The sequence below is a fragment of the Bufo gargarizans genome, chromosome 2 (genome assembly GCF_014858855.1).
Source record: "Bufo gargarizans isolate SCDJY-AF-19 chromosome 2, ASM1485885v1, whole genome shotgun sequence".
NCBI classification, from domain to species: Eukaryota; Metazoa; Chordata; class Amphibia; order Anura; family Bufonidae; genus Bufo; species Bufo gargarizans.
The window spans coordinates 71,342,088-71,364,314 of record NC_058081.1 but is presented as its reverse complement, the minus strand read 5'-3'; the positions used below and the strand labels follow the sequence as shown (position 1 = coordinate 71,364,314).

The following is a 22,227-nucleotide window of genomic DNA, read 5'->3' as shown; positions in this document are numbered from 1 at the left end:
TTTAGGGCATGTAGTATTTTCTAAAAATGTTTTACATTTTTTCCCCATTGATGTAATATGACATTTTGCTACACACTAAAATGCATGTAAAAACATTCATCACGGTACTACAATGTGGTTTTCAATAATTTTTCTATTCATAATATTACCTAGATTTTTATGTAGGACTTGTCCAGCCGGGAATAAATATTTAGAGAACAGCTCACAATACTCTAAAATAACATAAGAAATTATTTTTTACCATTACCGTGACATTTTAGTTCTGATACCCGCCTATCTCTACTTCCTGTTCACTTTCTTCAACATGAACATGTGACCACTGCAGCCTATCACTGGCTGTAGCAGGTCACCATTGTGGCCAGTGATTGGCTGCAGCAGTCACATGTCTGTGTCAAGAGTAAGCAGGAAGTAGAGACTGGCAGAGTTCCTGGGAAGTAAAAGGGTATTGGTAAGGTATTACTTCTTTTGTTATATTCGAATATTGTAAGCTGTTTACTGGCTGGGCAACCTTTCTAAAGGGGTTTTCCGCTACTTAGATATTGATAGCTCGTCCTCAGGATAAATCCTCAATATCAGATTGGTGGAAATCTGTCATTTGTCACCCCTGATCAGCTGTTTCGGCTGATCATAAGGCCCAAAAGGTTGAATCCCCCAGCAATTAGCTGATATTGCCAGGAACTGTGAACTGCCACATGTAATAAAAGGTTATGCACACAGCGTATTTTCAATGTGGATGTGTATTTTGCCCCCCATGATTTTCAATGGTAACCTACACCGTAACTACATGGTTATTTCCACTGGCATATATAATCCGCATCATGTAAAAAATAAATTGACGGGTCAATTCTTGGTTTTCACACGCCGATTATCCCAACTGAATGAGGCTAATCAGCGTGCAGATCTGTGACAGTACACATTGAAAATCCATGACATAAATTAGAGGCTTCACAGATCACTGACACGCGTTTCACACCAAGCTCCTTCCCACAATTTGTAATCTCTGCCAAGTCCCAACTGATTGGCTGCCAGTTAGGGTATGTTCACACATGTCAGATTTGCTTATGACATTACAATTCAATTAGATTTTTGCTGTAGATGTGTGAATGGATCCGAAGACTCATAAATTATGGGTCAAAACAAGTATCAAGTTGTGGAGAGCCTATAGTTCCAATGCTTCACTCTACATGCTAGGAGATACTTGGACAGTCACGTAAGGTGTTTAACAGTCCGTTTCCTATTTCTAGGGGCGCATTCTCAGTGGTCAGGAGATGTGTGAAGCTATGCACCGGGCATGAATATGCAGCCAAGATCATAAATACCAAGAAGTTGTCGGCAAGGGGTGAGTGACAATGACAATCAAAATCGGTCTGATGACATTTCAGTCCTCACGTTAGCACACTGTAAAGTGCAGTATTTTTAGGATGAATTATAAGGAGACTTTCCTGAGCTGAGAACAGAAAATTATAATAAGTAAATGATTCCTTAATGAAGCAATCAGGAGCCATTATCTGTCTGGATAAGAAGACTTATAGCTAGAACGATCTTCTAGGGAGGACCTCCACCCAAGATGGTCGTTTGTGCTGCAATCCTCATTAGCATTGATGGAGATACAGTTATTGTCTTGCTTTATGAAAACACTACGTTATAATTGCTGCAGTATCACTAATATCAGCTGTATGAAATGATGCCACTAATCATGGAAAATGCCAATGAGAGTTATTCCAGCTAGGCAGGTTATTATTATTCTGGTGTATGAAGAGGATGGAGGGTGTCTGGGCATACCTGGGGTTATCCCGTATAGAAACTGTGCGGATTACATGAATGTCCTGGCATAACCTTCTCTGTCAGATGTGTGTGCAGCTGTTCAGTCCTCCAGTTTTAAATCTGTATACTGATGTGATGCTATGTCCTTCTTTAAAGGGGTTCTCCGGGAAGAAAATGAAAATATTTAAATCTTACTTTATTATAACTATATTCCTAAATATATTTTACTAGTTATAATGGCTCATTTTGTCTAGGGAGCAATTGTAAGGAAATAAAATGGCCACCATCATATTAGTCCACACAAAACCTGTCCTAATTACACAGCAGGACAAGTTACTTCACAACACTGAGTTAAAGACCATCCTCAGCCTCCTCTCTGCTCTGCTTTTCAGGGATTATGATCCTAAATACAGTTTAATGCGATCTTCAGCTGAATCTCTGTGGGAATGGAGTCTATGAGGAGACATGAAGTACAGAGAGGAGGTGGAGATGTGGCTAATGAGCAGCAACACTTGTATGCAGTTTCTGTTACCACAGCCCCACATCACCACAGTCTGTCCTGTCCATCCTCTCTGTACTTCATGTCTCCTCATCAACTCCATTCCTACAGAGATTCAGCTGAAGATCTTAGCTGTATTTATAATCCCTGACAAGCAGAGCAGAGAGGAGGATGAGGCAGCTCTTTACCTCAGTGTTGTGAAGTAACTTGTCCTTCTGTGTGATTAGGACTGGTTTTTTGTGTGTGCTAATAGGATGGCGGCCATTTTATTTTTTTATAATGATTGCTCCCTAGACAAAACAAGCCATTATAACTATTGAAAGGTATTTTGGAATATATTTATTTTAAAAAAGTAATATTTAAGTATTTTCATTTTCTTATATCCCAGAGAACCCCTGCAAGTATAGTTGCCCATCAGCCACATCTATAGAAATGCACTAGGGCAACCAATAAAAGTAAATAGGGACCAAGGACACTGTGCAACATTTCTCTTTCATGACTACTGAAGTGGTACATAGACTCAAATCCAAATCTAAAACTTTTATCACAGAATTCTTGTCTAGTGCTCATCAATGTTCATATGGCTAAATATACATACTGTATATATATATATATATATATATATATATATATATACACATATACACACACATACGTTTTTTTATTCCCCTTTTTTTTGTTTAGTTTGAATTAGCTCTGTAGCGGTAGGCAATGTGGAATCAAAATATCAAATGCAGGCCCAAAACGCAAATTATCCATTGCTTGGCTGAGCGTTAACTAAACTTATAGTCTCCCTGACTATACAAGTGGCTTACTGCCCCAACCACATGTATTACCTCACAAGTACAGTTTCAGGTTAGCAGTCACAGTGACAGTCTCCCCAGACAGGTTCTGTCTCCTCAGATGTCTCTCTCTACATTGTACACGTTGCAACTAAATAGCCCAGTAATGAGCTGGACTGTTACAAAGAAAACTTGCACTGGCCAGGAAGGGAATGATGGGCCCCACTACCAACCTGCCCACCATTCCATAAAAAACCAAGGCCCTAAAATAGGACTTACTAAAGCCCTTGGTAAACTAATCTTTGCTAGGAATACTCAGCTTTCCTTATATTTCATCCAGCATTTCCTGAAAGAGATATATACCGTACTTCTTGGAGCCTTGTACAAATATGAGAGGGATCTTGGGGAAATATAACAATCTCCCCGATAAGTTTTCCTTTCATTTCCTTGTCTGCGATCGTGTTCAGTTGTTCAGTTTTTTCCGTGTGGGTGCAATATGTTTTGATGCGTTTTTCACACACATGATAAAAAACTGAAGGTTTACAAACAACATCTCCTAGCGACCCTCAGTGAAAAACGCATCGCATCCGCACTTGCTTGCGGATACAATGCGTTTTTCACTGAAGCGACATTCACTTCTATGGGGCCAGAGCTGCGTGAAAAATGCAGAATATAGAACATGCTGCGTTTTTCACTCAATGCAGAACTGATGCGTGAAAAAAAAAAATGTACAGAAAATGAATGGGTCAGGATTCAGTGCGGGTGCTATGCGTTCACGTCACGCATTGCACCAGCGTGGAAAACTCGCTCGTGTGAAAGGGGCCTTAGGCTGTCCAGAGCTGCATCATATTTATCACAGGGGCTCAGGCTGGATGATAAATCTGGTGCAGGGTTAGACACTTTTCTCTAGCTCTATGCCATGGATCAGCAACCTCTGGCACTCCAGCTATTCTGAAACTACAAGTCCCAGAATGCTCCATTCTACGAGTGTTAGAACAGCCAAGTATATTTGCATGCTGGGAGTTGTAGTTTCACAGCAGCTGGAGTGCTGAAGGTTGCTGATCCCTGCTCTATACCAACTATTGGTTGGCTTACTTTGAGACAGAATTTCACGCCAGAATTGTGGTGCACAATGGTGCACAATGGTGCATCTTATGCCCTTGCCCCTTTCCTATGAGCCCCTGTCCTTTCCTGCGAACAACCTCAAACTCCTTTTTTGAGCAAGTCAGGAAAAAAGTGTAAAATCCCTGGTTGTTCCAATTTGCCCTACTTTTTAAACAGATTTTAGGTGCAGACACATTAGTAAATCTGGGCCTGGGTGTCTTACCAGACGAGTTTCATCAGCAGGTAGTATAAACAGTATAGGGGATGTGAGGCATGAAATAAACCTAAATGCAGCATATAGCGCTATACACAAGCGTCTGTGCATAAGCCCTAAATAGTATCTATGAGGCACCCAAGTGCTTGTGGATATATTTCTAAGGAAAGAGGAACTGAGCTGTGATTAATCATTAGAGGATTTTGGGTGGAGAGTAGGAAGGTAGGTGAATGATGAATAATTTGCTGTGATGAAACTCAACATGTGGCATCATCAGCCACCATTTTTGTAAATGAGAGATTAACGTTTTATAGTCATTATTATTGTAATATGCCCTTCATTTCTGGAGCTATAAAATATAAAGTAAATAGCAACTACAGAGATCTCCGGTGATTGTGGTGAGGTGGAACCTACTCCACTTTACTCCTGTATGTCTCGATCGCTCAATCAAGACTTTGTAAGGGTTACGGCATCACAGAATGGGCAGCACAGTGGCTTGCAGCAATGTGGTCCTGGGCTCAAATTCAACCTTGTGTTTGTGTGGGTTTTCTCTGGGTACTCCAGTTTCCTCCCATACCTTCAAAAACCAGGGTCATAGTTAGAGGAGAAGAGGCTGGTGGGATATGTGCCTTAGGTGCTTGTTGGCATACTGTAGCATGGGTACCAAACAGCCAATCTGCTTTGGACAGGGTCATTTTATACAAGGCAAGGGCAACAAATGGAATCTCTGCCCCAGGTGATGTATGCAAAGAGGTATCTTCTAAAGAAAGAGAACTGTCTAGCTACTGTCACCTATTGGAAGTGTCTCCCTATAAGTCAGTGTTCGACTTTTCAACAAGCCTGGAAACATGATGATAGCCAAGCTTCTCTGCATATTATTTTCCAATGAAGAACTATGGGGCACATTTATTAAGACCGATGGATCCGCCGGAGTTATGAAGAGGTGCCGTCCTTCTAGATGTCTTACATTTAGACAATTTTCTATACCTAAAGCAGTAGAAATAAAATGCGGGCCCCCTTCCTCGTCCATGCCATGCCCCCTATTTAGACCTGGAGTCAGCGGGAAGAAGTCGCAGATTGTGGTGCAAAGGACCTTTGCGCCACAATCTGTGCCAGAAATACGCCTAATTTAGGGGTATTTCTGTTTTATAAATTAACATTGCTGATCTTTTGTTTTATATCTGTGGAAAATCACTCACCTAATCCCCAAAATTCTGTACTGGCTCCTTGCCTATCATAACTGGTCTTCTGGTCTCTGTCAACTTTCGCAAAGAAAGAATTACGTGTGCTACTGCAGTCAATGACTGGCCTCAGAGATGATATCTCCTCAAGTGGTACGTCACTGCTGGATTATGTTCTGCTTGGGGATGCATCATCACTAGCTTTTAACATCTTCTGGTGACGCGCCTCAATGTCTTATTTTCCAGCATAGGCAATGTACGTTGCCATCATTGACAACAGCCTGGAAACTTTCCTGCCGCATGTGCGCTGTTTCAGATTACTACTGAGCATGCATCTCGGTACTGATGAGATTGCTGAATGAAGTCTAAGGCTACTTTCACACTAGCGTTCGGGGCTCACAAGCGGCCCCGAATGGATCCGTACAGCCCTAATGCATTCTGAGTGGATGTGGATCCGCTCAGAATGCATCAGTCTGGCAGCGTTTGGCCTCCGTTCCGCTCAGCAGGCAGATACCCGAACGCTGCTTGCAGCGTTCGGGTGTCCGCCTGGCCGTGCAGAGCCAAATGGATCCGTCCAGACTTACAATGTAAGTCAACGGGAACGGATCCGTTTGAAGTTAACACAATATGGCTCAATTTCAAACGGATCCGTCCCCCATTGACTTTCAATGCAAAGTCTGGACGGATCCGTCTGAATAACTTTTACCTTAGATTTTTTTTTTTTATATAATGCAGACGGATCCGTTCTGAACGGATACCATTGTTTGCATTATAGGAGCGGATCATTCTGTGCAGACACCAGACGGATCCGCTCCGAACGCAAGTGTGAAAGTAGCCCTAGACGTCAAGCTGATCTGTAGGGTAAGCCTCAACTGTAAAGTGTACTGAATATGTTGTTGAGTTTGCGATTGATTACATTTTTATTTTAATGGCTATAGATTAGCTCTTGCCCAGTGAAACATATGGAAGGGTGACCCTTTTCAAAGTAAGGTCTCTTTTCTGATGCTGGTTTATGCCACCAAATCCTGTCTCAGTGTTTCTGGGATCCAACATGAATTCTCCCTTGCTGTTAGGGAGCATCCATCACCCTGCATGCTTATTTTGTGGAACTTGAGTCAAGGAGGAGCAGTGCGCCACCCATTAGGACCTCCTCCTAAAGTGGCCACATGGACTGCCTCCAGGAGAGTAGCTATAGGGGGTGCAGAGGTAGCAGTCGCTACCGAGCCCAGGAGCCTGAGGGGCCCAAAGACCCTTGTGCCACATAAGAAGACACTGGTATTATAGAAAGTTTATGCAAGTTACACCTCTGGCTGGACAGAAGGGGTTAGGTTAAGAATTTGGTATGGAGGGGGGGGGGGGGTGCAGCTTAAATTTTTGCCTCATGCAGCACGAAGGTTTGAGGGAAGGGGGGCCCAAGCTGAACTCTTGCACCAGGGCCCCCTTTAGCTACGCCCCTGACTGCCTCTGTGGTATGTATGCACTTGTGTTCACTTTAGCCACAAATTTCTTTTAGAAGAGTCTATGAGGTGACAACACGTGGACGTCTAGCTCCTGGTCCACTAGTTGAACAGCCTAGTTCTATAATCCATATTTCAAACATCTCAGGGTTGTAGGTTTTATAACTGCATATTAAAACAGAGCAATATACCTTTCTGGTAATAGTCTAGGCTTGTCTGGGAGCGTGTCCTGTTATCCCATACCCCACCTGTGCACTATACAGATGGTTCGAGGCACAGATGGTGGAATGTACGGGCGGCTTCCCACATGCAGGGATGCTGGGAGGAGAGCTGCACCACAGCCAAATGAAGGGTGGAGATTGGGAACATTGAGTTTGCTTATGTTAGGTGTCTGGGTAAATTCTGCTCATAGGCAATGAATGCAGGCTCACTGGAGAAGAATGAATGGGGCGTTGTGGGGGATTGGGTGTCCTGATGGGTTATTACCATAATAATTACACTAGGCTGCTAGGAGTAATTTTAGGATTATACATGAAGGTCCATAGAAATATTACATAAGTGTGAATGGAGGCTAGAGGGACAGTGACAAGGCCCAGGTCAGCACCGGATAAGTGGTGTCAGCCGGGCCTATTCTAGGTCAGTACAGGAATAGCAGAGGGTAGCGCTGTGATACAGTACAAATGTTAGATGAAATCTATGGTTATAAATATTTCTCCTGCCGGCGCGTGCTCTGCTGACTGCGTGATACCGGTTGCTATGGATACCACTCTGTCACATCTCTACCCCCCCTCTTTCCCCACCGTTGCTGATTCCTACAGCTCCCCCTCCTCTATGCATCCCCCACCTCGTCGACCTGGGAAATCAGCCTCATATGTACTGGATTTAACCCCTCCTTGCCAAACAATAAAGAGATAACTGCATGCGTCATTATACACATGCCCTAATGATGGCCTCTGGTGAGGTTCCATGATGGAGCAAAGTCAGTTAATGAGCAGTCAGTGTGCAGTCACATCAACAAATATTTTTGACTTTTGCTGAAATTATGGGTAAATGTGGGGGTTTCTATAGAGAATTGTGGATGGAAAATGTGCTGGACCTCACATACAATAATTATTGATTGAGTTATTTAATCCATAGAATGAATGGTGCTTTATTACTTAATAATAGTCAGCCTCTACCAGGCCCTACCTAAAAACAATAGGATGAGGCATGTCAAAATCCAACAGTCTAATCCTTAATTCCACCGACCGTCGGAGAACAGTTGGGACATCCCCATACACAGTAGAGGAACAGGCGTTCCCATCGAAATCAGCGAGTTCGGCCAACATTAATGTGTATGGTCAGCTTTTTATATTGATGCCCAATCCTCAGGATAGGTCATCAATATCTTATCGGTGGGGATCCGACTCCTGGCACACTCACCGATCAGCTGTTAAATGGAAAACGGTGCTCTGGTTAGTGCTTGCGGCCTCTGCTTACCAAGCATTGCGCTGGACATTGGGTAGTGGCTGTACTTGGTATTGCAGCTCAGCCCCATTGACTTGAATGGGACTGAGCTGTGCCTAGGCCATGTGACCGATGTACAATGATTTCACTGGCCTAGGAAGAGGATGCAGTCTCTTCAAATAATGGAACGTGGGCATGTCGGTAGCTGGACCCACACCAATCAGATATTGATGACCTATCCTGGGGGTAGGCCATCAATATAAAAACCGTGGACAATCCCTTTAAGGCCATATAAGGACCTGTACAGAATTATAACTAAAAATTACACACCCATCCATGCAGCGTCAACACAGGGAAAATTTTCCACTACAGGGTACCCACTCAAATCAATGGGTCATTCATGTAATACATGGACATACAGGATCTTCCAAAGACAGACACTCTCTATTGCGTCTGATCAATGGAAATCTGGAATGAGTCCTCTCTTTTTTAACGCAGAATATGGACTGTCTAAACTAGACAAGCCCTTTCCTGTCCTGTGCTTTCTAGTCAGAAAAGTGTTAATGTGGAGATATTATACTCCTCTCCTCCAAGTGAAGTGGACATGAGATAGATGATATCCTTCTACCTGTACCTGGTTAACAGATGTTTTGGCTGTACCTGGCAGGAAATGGATTAAAGCCCAGAGGACCTTCATTTCATTTGCAGGAAACTGGATCAAGAACAGATATTTAATTTCTTGTTGTCAGAAATCAGATAACAGGATAGATGAACATGGACCTTATTAATATTGAGACCAAGTCGTCTTATGCCTGGAATATAAAGGGTTACAATAATGTATTAATTTATATGAAAGGCCTGAATGACTACATTCACTCTTACCTGGGATGAAGGGGGTTAATAAGTGAAATATGTATACATACCTCCCAACTTTTGAAAAGCCCCAAAGGGGACAATAGCTAAAATTGTTTTTGCGCTAAGGAAACCTCTATCTCCGCTCAATGCGACCTACCCAGTCCCTCTTGTGCCCCTACAGAGTAGTTATGCCCCCACACAGTAAAATGCCCCATAGTGCCCGCACACAGTAAAATGGCCCCATAGTGCCCGCACATAGTAAAATGCCCCCACACAGTAAAATGCCCCCATAGTGCCCGCACACAGTAAAATGCCCCATAGTGCCCGCACACAGTAAAATGCCCCCATAGTGCCCGCACACAGTAAAATGCCCCCATAGTGCCCGCACACAGTAAAATGCCCCCATAGTTCCCGCACACAGTAAAATGCCCCATAGTGCCCCCACACAGTAAAATGCCCCCGTATACCTATGTGATAAATTATAGATTAGTATGTTGGAAAGGCCATGTCTCCTGATTCCTAATGAGACAAGTCTTCCATATGATTTATTACTTAAAGGGAACCTGTCACCAGTTTTATGGTGTCCTAACTAAGGGCAACATAAATAAGTGACTGATTCTCTTAGCAAAATGCTGGGTCACTTTCTTTAATTGACCCAGTCAATCTGCCAACATCTTGTATTGAAAAGCTCCAGCTGATAATGATGAGTCCTGAATATTCATGAGCTCCTGACTCTCCCCACCCACCTGCTGCTAAATGACAGTTTTTTGCCATAGGAATCAGCAGCAGGTGGGCAGGGGAGTGGCTATAGCTCTGAATTAAATAGACGCTGGACTCAATGACATCACGCTGGACTCGAATCAGCTCATTAGCATGCGGCATCTTTGTGTGTATATTATGAGGTAACCATCTGTCACACCAGTAAGTGAATACATCTAAGGCACTTTTTAGTAGTTAATGATTGTATATAATTAGTTCGATTATAATCAAATATCCACATGACAGGTTCCCTTTAAAGGGCATTTGACCATGTAAAAGAATTGACAAGTAAATGTGTTCTTTAGTCGTCTTGTTCCTTCCAAAATTCAGGGAAAACTGGGAGACAACCCAAGTGGCCAGGATAACAGTTCCCTCATCCTATTTTTCTGGACTTCTGAATGGTAGGCCACGTGGTTCTGAGTGACTAGGAAACCCCGACATTCAGGAGTCTGGGAAGTTGAGGTTGACAAGACTTTGAGGACTAGTTACTGCCGCCATATTGATAGTCACCTAACTTTCCCTCAAATAAATGGTCAAATAAAAAGTTGAAGAGTTGACAGGGCAACTTAAAGGAGTTAAAGAACATTTATTGCAGAAAGCATGGATAAGCTAATGATTTCCAATTTGCTCCACTGATCACTAGAATGAAGATTCAGCAGTGGTAGTACAGTATCAGGCTCCTTTGACTCTGTGGAGACCTCAAGGTTGGCCCGTTCTGATCACTTGCTAACCATGCAGCACTACCACTTAAAGGGGTATTTGCATCTTATAAAGTGATGGCATATTGCAAGGATATACCATCACTTTATCGCTTTTCTGACCTCTGGGACCCCCACCGATCCTGAGAAAATAGGAAATGCTGTGCTGATTAACCACTGCAGAGCAGCACTCCTGACCCCTCAAGTTAATTGGGCTGTACTGCAGTTCCCCAAACAGTGGGTGGTCAGAGTGCCGCTCTGCAGGGGAAAAACAGCAAAGGAGGCAAAGCACTACACCAGCAAAGCGTCCCCTTCTTTCTCAGGATTCCTGGAGTCCCAGAGGTTGAACCCCCACCACTCTTAAAGTGATATACTATTACTTTATAAGATTGTTGAGCTACAGTTGACCGATCCCCATGGATCCCACATTAATGACATATCCTACAGTGAGACAACTCCTTTAAAGACTCTCTGCATCAATGGCATTACTACAACCTGGTACCAAAAGTACTTCCCCTGGATGTTTTGCTCAATCCCATTGGGGCCAGCGGGTATCCTCCTTATGTCATATTACTTTCACCACGGCTGTATAGACCCACAAATTTCTATGTTAAAAAAAAAAGATAAAATTACTTTCCGTTTTTCATGTCTATTCGCTCGTTGACTTCAGTCACAAATGGGAAGACTTGCTATTTTTCCAGTGTAGTGAAGAACATAGTCACTCGGTTTGGATGATTTGTCCATTATCATATCTGTTCAATGTTTTTTGATCCCAAAACAAGTTACAATCTTTTGGGGGTTTTCTGCAAGAAAATCCTATTTAGCTGCTTCTAGAAAAAAAATGGAGTTGCAGTCACATACATTGCAATACGATGCAGCTTGTGATGTGTCTATAGTGATATGACATAACATGGCTGTCTGATCTGCTCACTGCAGATAACAGAGGTTATCTGTCCCGATCCTCCCATACATATGCATGCTCAGCTAGGCCAAGCATGCATTTGTAGTGAATGGCGAGATGGGTGAAAGCCGCTGCCAGACAAATCTTGCTTATCTCCCTGCTGACAAAAGGATTGGGCAGTTGAATCCAAAGTGCCTGATCCATATCTTCCACTACATCAGATGTCATGGAAAGGTCTGGAGGCAACCATGAACATTAGATGGTCAGCTGAACCCACCAATTTCCCTGGGTTTGGCCGACCATCTAAAGTGTATGGCCAGCTTAGACTGTGACACGCCTGAGGAAGGTCCCTGGGTATCTGCTCTGTCTGCTCTCCTTATTATCTGGTCCTGTCTAAAATAAGGCTTAGGCCTAATGCACACGACTGTCTCCATAATTCAGTCAGCAAAATGCGGATACCTTCTACGTGCAAGACATATTATTCTCACTCCCATCAATAGAAAGGACTAGATCCTTGGTTATAGAGTGGTTAGAAAGAGTATCTTGCACTCTGGAGGACCTGTCCTCTCCTGCGTTAGGCAAACTATTAAAATGAATGACCACGGTGTAATGCTTACTTTATCCTAAGGTGGCGCTGCAGGGGAATCAAACACTTAGGCTGTGGCTGTGCCTCCCCTAGTGGACCCCATTAATAAAACACTGATGGTTCTAAGGAGCAATAAATGCTTCGGACCATTCTTACTGGTCAGAAGGATCCCTTGACAATAAGACGACCATAAAGTGTCCTCGTCCTGCTTGCCCCCCCACACTGTGATCAGCTGTTATCGGTGGGGAAACCTAACACTTAGGCCGATTTCACACGGGCGTTCCAGATTTGCTCCAGATGAGTCACGTGTGCATTGCGGAAAAACCGCGTCAGTAGGCGCGCAATTGCAAACAGTTTTGACTGCAATTGCGTTCCGATGTTCAGTTTTTTCCGCGCGATTGCAATGCGTTTTGCAGGCGCGTGAGAAAAAACTGAATGTGATACCCAGACCCGAACTCTAACTTCTTCACTGAAGTTCGGGTTTGGTTTAGATGTTCTATTCATTTTATTATTTTCCCTTATAACATGGCTATAAAGGAAAATAATAGCATTCTTTATACAGAGTACTTAGTAAAAAGTTGCTTGAGGGGTTAAAAATTAAAATTAACTCACCTCATCCACTTGTTCGCGCAGTCGGCATCGTCTTCTTTCTTCTTCTTTCAGGACCTGCAAAAGGACCTTCTATTTTCATTCAGCAGGACCTGCGCTGACGTCACCGCGCTCACCACGTCATCAAAGGTCCTTTTGCAGGTCCTGACAAATGAAGAAAGAAGACCATGCCGGCTGCGCGAACAAGTGGATGAGGTGAGTTAATTTATTTCATTTTTTCTTTAACGCCTCAAGCAACATTTAAGTAAGCATTATGTGTTAAGAATGCTATTATTTTCCTATATAACCATGTTTTAAGGGAAAATAATAAAATTAAAAATAATAAAATTCAGTGAAGAAGTCCGGGTTCGGGTCTGGGTACCACAACTGAACTGAACATTGGAACGCAATTGCAGTCAAAAACTACTTGCGCGGTTTTCCCTCAATGCACACGCAACGCATCCGGAGCAAATCCGGGACGTCCATGTGAAAGAGGCCTCACTGTTAGGTTTTCCCACTGATGACAGCTGATCACAGTCGGAGGGCAAGCAGGAGGACACTTTATGATCGTCTTATTGTCAAGGGAACCTTCTGACTAGTGTTGAGCAAACTTTTGTTTTAAGTTCGGCGTCTAAAGTTTCGGTTCGGGTTATCGAAAAATTGCGTTAAGGATTCTGCTACCACGGACCTCATATGGCTATGTGATTGGAAAATTAAAAAGGTTAACGCCTCGGTCTGTGTAAACACTGATATTTAAGGTTTTTTTGGGAGTTTAATATTGATAGCTTAGTGTCACGGAAGGTGTACAGGAAACAAGACAACACAAAATGAATATACGACTCACTGGATCCAAAACTAAGGAACAAAAAGGGAGACCCCTGCATCAGACCTGGCACTCTCCCTGACTGCTCAGCCTATGCGAAAATCCCAATGGTAGATGATCGCATATCCTCATACCTCGACTGTATAACACCTGAACACCCTATAATAGTGAGGGGACACGACCACCGGCTCCCTACACTAGATACGGAGGGAGTCAGGGTCACCTGGGATCCAGCAAACAGAAAAACACAAATGAATGCACAACACTTATCTTATAGAAGACTGGAAAGTAGGATCAGCATGCACACACACTCCAGGAAGTAATATAAACCGCAAACTGATGCACTATGGGGAGGGATTTAAAGGTATGCAATCAGTACAACTACATGACAGCTGAGAGAGGCTAACGAGATGAGGAACTGAAAGCAAAACAAAGGAAGCTCAAGGAGGAGGTTCTGAAAGGCATCTGTCAGAGCTTCTCAGATGTCTGGTGGTGACACTTAGGCTAGGTCTACACAACGACATTTTTTCTCACCAATGTCGCGCAACAATTTTATTGGTGGTAGTCTATGGTGTCGCACTGCGACATGACAGTCACAAAAAACCCATTCAAGATGTTGCAGTGTAGTTGTGCCCTGTGTGTCTTATTGTCGCACGACACATGTCGTCGTGTAGACCTAGCCTTATCCTCGGGATAGATTAAAAACCAATATCTGATCAGTCAGGGTCCAACACCCAGTAGCCCTACCGATCTGCTGTTTGAAGTGGCCACATCGCTATGGTGAACCTTGTGGCCTCTTCCTAGGCCAGTAACACCACATTTATAAGTCACATGGCCTATGTGCAGTCAAGTGAAAAGTCTGGGCTGCAGTACCAGGCACAGCCACTATACAATGTACGGCGCTGTGTTTCGTATCCATGTGCTGTGAGGACGCGGTGCTCACGAGGGCAGTGGCTTCGCCTCTTCAAGCAGTGGATCGTTGACGGTGGTGGGAGTTGGACCCCACCGATCAGATATTGGTGACCTATCCTGGGGATTTGGAATCAATATTTTACTCCCAGAAAACCCCTTTAAGTCTTTGAAAACCACATCAAATTTCAATTAGAGATCAATTTCAATGCTGAGAGTTTAGGTCAGTCGGGCCGTGACACATCAGAGTTAGGGCTCATGGACACAAAGGTATTTCGTTCCCGTGACAGTTCAATTTTTTTTTTTTGCGGCCCGTATGTGGAACCATTCACTTCGATAAAACGGAAATGGCTCCGTGTGCATTCCGTTTCTGTATGGCCGTTCCGCAATAAAATAGAACATGTCCTATTATTGTCCGCATAACAGACAAGGATAGGACTGTTCTATTATTTTTGCCAAGCTGTTCCGTTCCGCAAAATGCGGAATGCACACAGACGTCATCAGTATTTTTTGCGGTTTCGTGTTTTGCGTACCGCAAAATACATACGGTCGTGTGCATGAGCCCTTAGGCTGTGTTTAAATCACATTTTTTTGGACCACATTTAACGTATATCTTGAAAAAAAATAAAAAGGTTGCAAAAGCGTAGTACATTACACATTTCCATCCTGCAGAGTCCAGCAAAAAACCTATATGTACATTAAATGGACATATTTTGGAATCCTATGGTGACAGATGCCACTGTACGGCATCCGTCTGTGGCATCCATTTAACATAAATGTCATGTCTATGAAAAACGTATGGCCAAAATATGATGTGAATACAGCCTAATACGGACGTGTGTAACTCGGATGAGTGAATCCGACCTAAACAGTAAGACCATCCAAGTGAATGATAACTTACATATTACTAATTTACATGGTAAACCAATATGAATAAACATGGGTTTATTTCGAATTTTACGCTATTGCACTAGAATTGAGCAAAAATTTAAAAAAGTGTTTTTTTTTTAACTCAGGGATGAGTTTCCTTCCTTGCGCACTGTCACCCTCTGTTAAGAACGTGAGGAAGGAAGTGACAGCTGTTCGGAGCAGAGTTTTGGCTCAGAGAAATGATTGACAGTTTTCGAGCTCGATGAATATCTTTTCCAGATCTGGCACTGCAATAATACCTGCACTCTATGGAAAGGAACATATATAGACGACGGGTTATAGTCTTCACTAACTCACCATAGGGGCATAGAAAAGCCTTAACACAGTGACCAGGACGGTGCCAGCCATAGATTTATACAGTCCCAGCAGTGCGGTCATGGTTAATATGGTTAGCATCAGGTACGTAGTTCTTGATCGGGAGGGAGCTTGAGGGGGTTATTTGCTCCCGTGTTTTAGATGACTTAGTAGCGTCCTCCTCTAAGCCGCAGACGTTTATAGGTTCATCCCTGGCACAGAATGAGTTATAAAGCAGCGGTTTGGCTTCACCCTGGCAGGGAAGAGGTTACAGCGAGATGGCAGTCTCTGCATTGCAGTGCATAACTAACAACGTGATTGAGACACATCCAGGCCCTGCCAACAGACACACAGATGGATAGATGCTCTGACCAACCTCCTCCTAGACATCACCTGGTACCAACTAGCTGGCAAAGGGCACTTAGTGCCCACAGAGGAATGGCTCCCATTCACCCACTGACAGGTTGGCACAGAAAGCTAGCAAGAGCTCATGGTAGCTAAAGAATAAGCAGATTAGAAAGAATTATAATATAGAGAGTGCCAGCTGGGTGAGACTGTTCTTCATCCGTTGTGACAGGGCACAACTTCGACATGGCGGCTAAATCAATTAAATTGGAAGACAAAGACTCTGAACCCAAGGGTGAACATATCAAACAAAATCCTCCTGGTGATGGCCCATGCCAATATTACAACCCCTAGGCACTCATTTGTCCTCTCCCATCTTAAGCTCTGGCCAACGTCCACCTGGTTCAGCTGGAGAATGAAGGCCTTCTGCAGGTTGGTGCCACCCATGAGGAGAGGTGAAAGAATTAACCTGAGCTTAGGAACACCTCTCTAGATGCCCCATAGCAACCTCTGCCCATACTTTAATCAACTGGAACTTTACACCATATTTGCCAACTCTCCCAGAACTTCCAGGAGGCTCCTGGAAAAAAAGAGAGACCACCTGGAAGAGTTGGCAAAGGTCCAGGCACAGCATGGAGAACTGCTTTCTGCTAGAATGTATGTGGTACCCGGGAACCTGCATCATTAGATACAGCCGCAACACCCAAAGTGGATTGGGTGGGCAGTGGCCACCCAAAATGATTGGAGCTTCACACAAATGGGGCACAGTGACACGAAAATGTGGCGTGACCACATCCGGAAAATGTCTGACGACACATTTTGCTCAATGTTCTCTCGCTCACCAGCTTTCAAATGTTGGCAACTTTCTACTTGTTTCGAGCTGGGAGTTTGTCCTTGTAGGACATTACCCAATCAGTGTTGGACTGTGCAGGAATAACCCCCAACTGGTAACACCCAGTTGGACATTTATTGCAGACGGCTGACAATTAATTCATAAACTTCTACTAGGAATAACAGAAGAATAGCGCAACATACAGTCATAAGAATAGATGTTCCAGAATTATTACATAAAGAATACAAGTAGTCACTGAAACAGACATGACAGGAGAGGTGATAGGACCTCTTTAAATCTGTTAGGGCACATAGGTCCCACTGTCTCCTGCGGAGTGCACCATGAGAGCCTTGTGTACGAGTTAATTAAACAGAATGACTGTCTTTGTTGCCCATATCGACCAATCACAGTGCAGCTTTCATTTGTCAAGAACACTATTAGATATGAAAGCTGTCCTGTGATTGGCTGCTATGAACTACAAGGACATGTCATAGTGATGATGAAACACCAGGCATTTTTAAAAGCAGCTCCCTAAAATTTTGACAACAGCCATGGCAATACAGACAGTCCTAATCCATGATATAGCTGGCCTGACATGCTGTGTGACTGAACCTACAGATCAATGGCGGGGGTGCTGCTGTGTTCCAATAATGACTACATTATTAATAGGACTGTTTTCACACACATCGTGTGGAGCAGATATCTTTCACCTTATGTAGTACAGTTACCTCATCACTCTTGCTGTGTGACCTCATTCCAGCCCCTCATGTGCTTCTCTAAAGGGCTGACCTCATTTTTGGGTTATAAAAAGCTGCGTAATAGGCGGGGTTGTAAAGGAGAAAGGAAGGGGCTATTTACAATTGCTAATAGGTATTAAAATAGAAAGATGTGCTATAGACAGACTGTCACAGACAGATAGATCACCTGTGATCTGTAGATAAATCTGGCAGTAAATGCTCCGTTTCCCTACAGTGCCTCCATAGGGTATATTAAGCATTACACTGCGCCTATGCAGTGCATTGAAGTGGTGGAGTTGGCAGTGAGGGTAATCATAGTCCTCACGGTGGCTAACCCTGCTTCAGCGCTCTTCCAGGCCAAGCATGCAGTGTTAGAAGGGGCACAACCCTTCTTCCCTTCGAGACACAGATTTCATGGTCTCCTGCCTGGTGGTGGCTGGGTAGCAGGATACAAGGCAGGAGAGCAGGCGACGTAATCAAATATGAAGACCAATCACCAGGCTGGCTTGATTATTGCAAAATAAAGTCCCTCTTTTACTGAATAAATGATGGGTGTCCCATTGCAAATACAATTTGTAGGCACAGTTCTCAAGTATTGCAGAGGAGGCATTTCCAAAGACTGTGTATAGGGGATGGCTATGATGGTGGTCCTCTCCGAGTTTCTCTCTATAAATCCATGCAATCTTCCAAAATGATCGATCAAAAGCGTGCAATCACTCTCAATATTTCTCTGCAATGCTCAATTGAACGGTGCAATCCTATATCAGATGACCAGTCTATCTCAGTGGTTTGGCGGGTGCCAGAAGGAATAAAACCCAAACCATGTGCAGTAAAGTCTAAAGCCATAGGTATGCATTACCTTAACTGACTACTGACTGTCTAAGTATACCCCTGTGAGGAATATGGATTAATATTTACTGTCAGCCATGTCCTCACACCCCCCATTTGCTGACAGACAGCAGAGGTAGGGATTTCCCTGCTTCAAAGCCCCCCAGCCCTGATTGCAATTTGATGCACCTCTTGGCATGACTCAGAGTACATGCAAAATAAGTTTTCACCCCCCCCCCCCCCCCCCAACTGAGTGTCAGTTGGCCAGGAAGACACCCCTCAGGGGGTCCAAGCTTCAAGGAGAAGTTCACACCTCTGTGCAGCAGTTGGGAGCCACCTGAATCTGCAGGAAAACCCCTGCTGTGGGTATGTGCTTTTGCCTGGATCAATGAGATTTCCTAGACATATTGGCACCTACCTCTCATAAGGAATTATGAATCACCTGGCCATCGCAGGCGCAAACCGGATACATATTTGTGTCCCGGTGGCCACGAGGCAGGGCCGGCTCCAGGTTCATGTGGGCCCTTGGGCGATAAAGCCTCAGTGGGCCCCCCTGTGCTAAGGCCCCTTGCAGACAAGCGTTCCTCCCGCAGCGAGTCCGCATCGCAGCACCCGGCCTGACCTCCCAGCACTGATGGGATTCACATAGCATTATATTGATTTATGATGCTATGTAACCCTTATAGTCCTGGAATGTATTAGATGACACTAACAGCATTATGCCAGTTATCCAATACATTCCAGAACTTTAAGGGTTAGTTCAATCAATATAATGCTATGTGACCTCCGGCAGCGCTGGGAGGTTGGGCCGGGTGCTGCGATGTGGACTTGCTGCGGGAGGAACGCTAGTCTGCAAGGGGCATAAGGGCTCTTTCATACGAGCGGATGCCGTGCGGGTAATCCGCTGCGTGAAAGAGTGCCAAGCCCCGTCCAGGACAGCAGAGACACGGAGCAGTAACATGATTGATAATGCTCTTTGCCTCTCTGTGATCATTTTACTACAAAATCACAGTGACAACTGTATCTCACTGTCATTTTGTAGTAAAAATGTCAGAGAGAGGCAAAGAGCATTATCAATCATGTTACTGCTCCGTGTCTCTGCTGTCCTGGACGGGGCTTGGCACTCTTTCACGCAGCGGATTACCCGCACGGCATCCACTCGTATGAAAGAGCCCTTAGGCCTCATGCACACGGCCGTTGTGCATCCGTTGCGGTCCCCAATGCACGGGCAACGTCCATGCAGTGGCCGGGACGAATCCGGACCCATTCAACTTGAATGGGTCCGTTAACCGTCCGCCCCCGCAAAAAAATTGAATAAGTTCTATTTTATTGGGGTGCGGAGGCACGGCCAGAAATACCACGGAAGCACTCCATAGTGCTTCCAATCCATGCGTTCGTTCTGCATCTCTGTGATTGCGGACCCATTCAAGTGAATGGGTCCGCATCTGTGATGCGGAGTGCACATGGGCCGGTGCCCGTGTATTGCGTTGCGGACCTGCCGTATGCGGGCCGCAATACAGCCATGGGCACACAACGGCCGTGTGAATGAGGCTTAAAACAAACTCCTATAAGAAAATGATAATCAATAATACACTTTATGGTCAAAAATTCATAAGAGGAAAACTTCCTCTTATGAAGTTTTGCCAATAAACTGTATAATTGATTTCATGTATTCTAGTATTTTCTTATAGGAGTTTATATTGTGTTTTAGGCCGAATGCACACGTCCGCGTTCCACGGCTGTGAGCGGTCCGTGGTATCCCGGCCTGGCATCCTGCTAAGAGCAGGAGCGCACGGCGTCATTGGTTTCTGCTATGACGCCGTGCGCTTCATGCCGTCGCTGCACTACAGTAATACACTCGTATGATCTATACTAGTGTATTACTGTAGTGCAGCGACTGCATGAAGCGCACGGCGTCATAGCAGAAACCAATGACGCCGTGCGCTCCTGCTCTCAGCAGGATGCCAGGCCGGGATACCACGGACCGCTCACAGCCGTGGAACGCGGACGTGTGCATTCGGCCTAAAACACAATATAAACTCCTATAAGAAAATACTAGAATACATGAAATCAATTATACAGTTTATTGGCAAAAATTCATGAACTGGTCTTGGTATGTGACTGTTACTAGTTCACCTTAATTCTAAATTTAAAACGAGTCCAGCAGCAGCATTCAGCTCCTCCAGGTTTCCTCTGGGCTGGGCGCCAGGTTTCCTCTGGGCTCGGCTATCAGGCCTGCTGCTGGCTGGGGGCGGGCTTACAGTGAGTCAGACTCAAATGAGGATCATCGCTGGATTCGTTGATCTGTGCGGCGTGCGGTGCCTGGACTCGGAGTCAGAAGAGAAGAGGATCACGTGAGAGAGGGGGCGGGCGCTGCGCTGCGCAACATGAATAATTATGGCTCGGACGGCGAGCAGGCGCTGCGCTGCGCAAATATTTCTGGCAAACATTTTAAAGGGGCCGCCGCGGAGACGAGTGGGCCCCCTAACTTACAGTGGGCCCCGGCACTTGCCCGGGTTTGCCGGGTTCTGACGCCGGCCCTGCCAGTCGGGGTAGGGAGATACCCATATCTCCCCATAGAAGCCACCTACCGGTACCAGGTTTGGGCTCTACTTGTAGCCGGAACCCAGGCAGGTCCATTAGTCCCAGAACCGTCTCCCTGTGACCCTCTGGTCTGGAGCTATGACCCCTCAAGGGTTTTGTGGGTCATTCACCGTCAGCCCAGAAGAGGGGGAGTTGACCCCTCCCTGAGGCAGGGAGGGGATGGGCCAGCTACAGGGTAAAAGCCTGGTGCCAGCAAGTAGGCGGCGTCTTTTCTCTGAAGAGGGGTCACATCCTACACATGTGTTTAGAGGGACCCAGGAAATAGCAGGAGATCACAGCCCCTCGTGTGGCCTCCGGCTCAGGGCATCCCAAGGAACTTTCATCATACTTGGTAACTTACTTTCACCCAGCGAAACCTAAAAGTAGTACCTGCTAATCTTGTTCCCAACTCCAGCCAGTGTAGGAGAAAGGGCCAGTGGGGGTGTTGACAGGTTTCAGGGAGAGAAGAGAGATATACATCCTCCTCTCCTTGTGTACCTTCTATACCCCAGGACTTCTGTGCATGCTATCCCCCTCTTCCCCCATGCTTGTTCTTTGATTGTCATATATGAGGGGCAGGAGCATAGCTATAGGGGAAGGAGGACTGAAAGATCTTATTGTCTGAACCCCCTCAACAGTATCATACAATGACATTATATATAGTGACACTGTAGGAAATGGACAGAGCGGCTGATGAGCCTAGTCTGAGAGGGCGATCTTGGGGGTTGCATGGGGGGTTTCCCTGTTCTAAGTTACTGCACTATTAGTGTACAAAAGTAGAAAAATGAAAAAAATAAAAAAAATTAAAAAAAAAGACACATATTTGATATTTGCATAATTGTACTAGCCTAGATAAAAAAACACATTATGCCACGTTGTGAAGGGGGCCTAATAAAGAGTTTGCTATAGGGCCCAGTCTTTTCTAGTTACTCCCAGATATAGAAATTAGATATTTTTAGGCTCTGCTGACAATTTAAAAGAAATGTGTCACCCAAAATTTGGTCTGCCAGTTAAAACCAGATAGTGACACATCCACATATATTTTTTTCTAACCTCTTTTTATTTTCTGCCCGAGCTACTGTTAACAGCATTTAGAAAGCATTAATAAAATT

The 22,227-nt window shown here is 44.6% G+C and overlaps 1 protein-coding gene across 1 annotated transcript in view; it reads left to right on the top strand.

Moving 5' to 3' along the window:
- The first annotated feature begins 1,287 nt into the window (after positions 1–1,287).
- The window catches only part of CAMK2B (calcium/calmodulin dependent protein kinase II beta), a 126,787-nt gene continuing 105,847 nt past the window's right edge, over positions 1,288–22,227 (top strand). The window contains exon 1 of the mRNA XM_044279170.1: positions 1,288–1,339. The gene's annotated coding sequence lies outside the window, so the exon portion shown is untranslated. The remainder of the gene's footprint in view (positions 1,340–22,227) is intronic.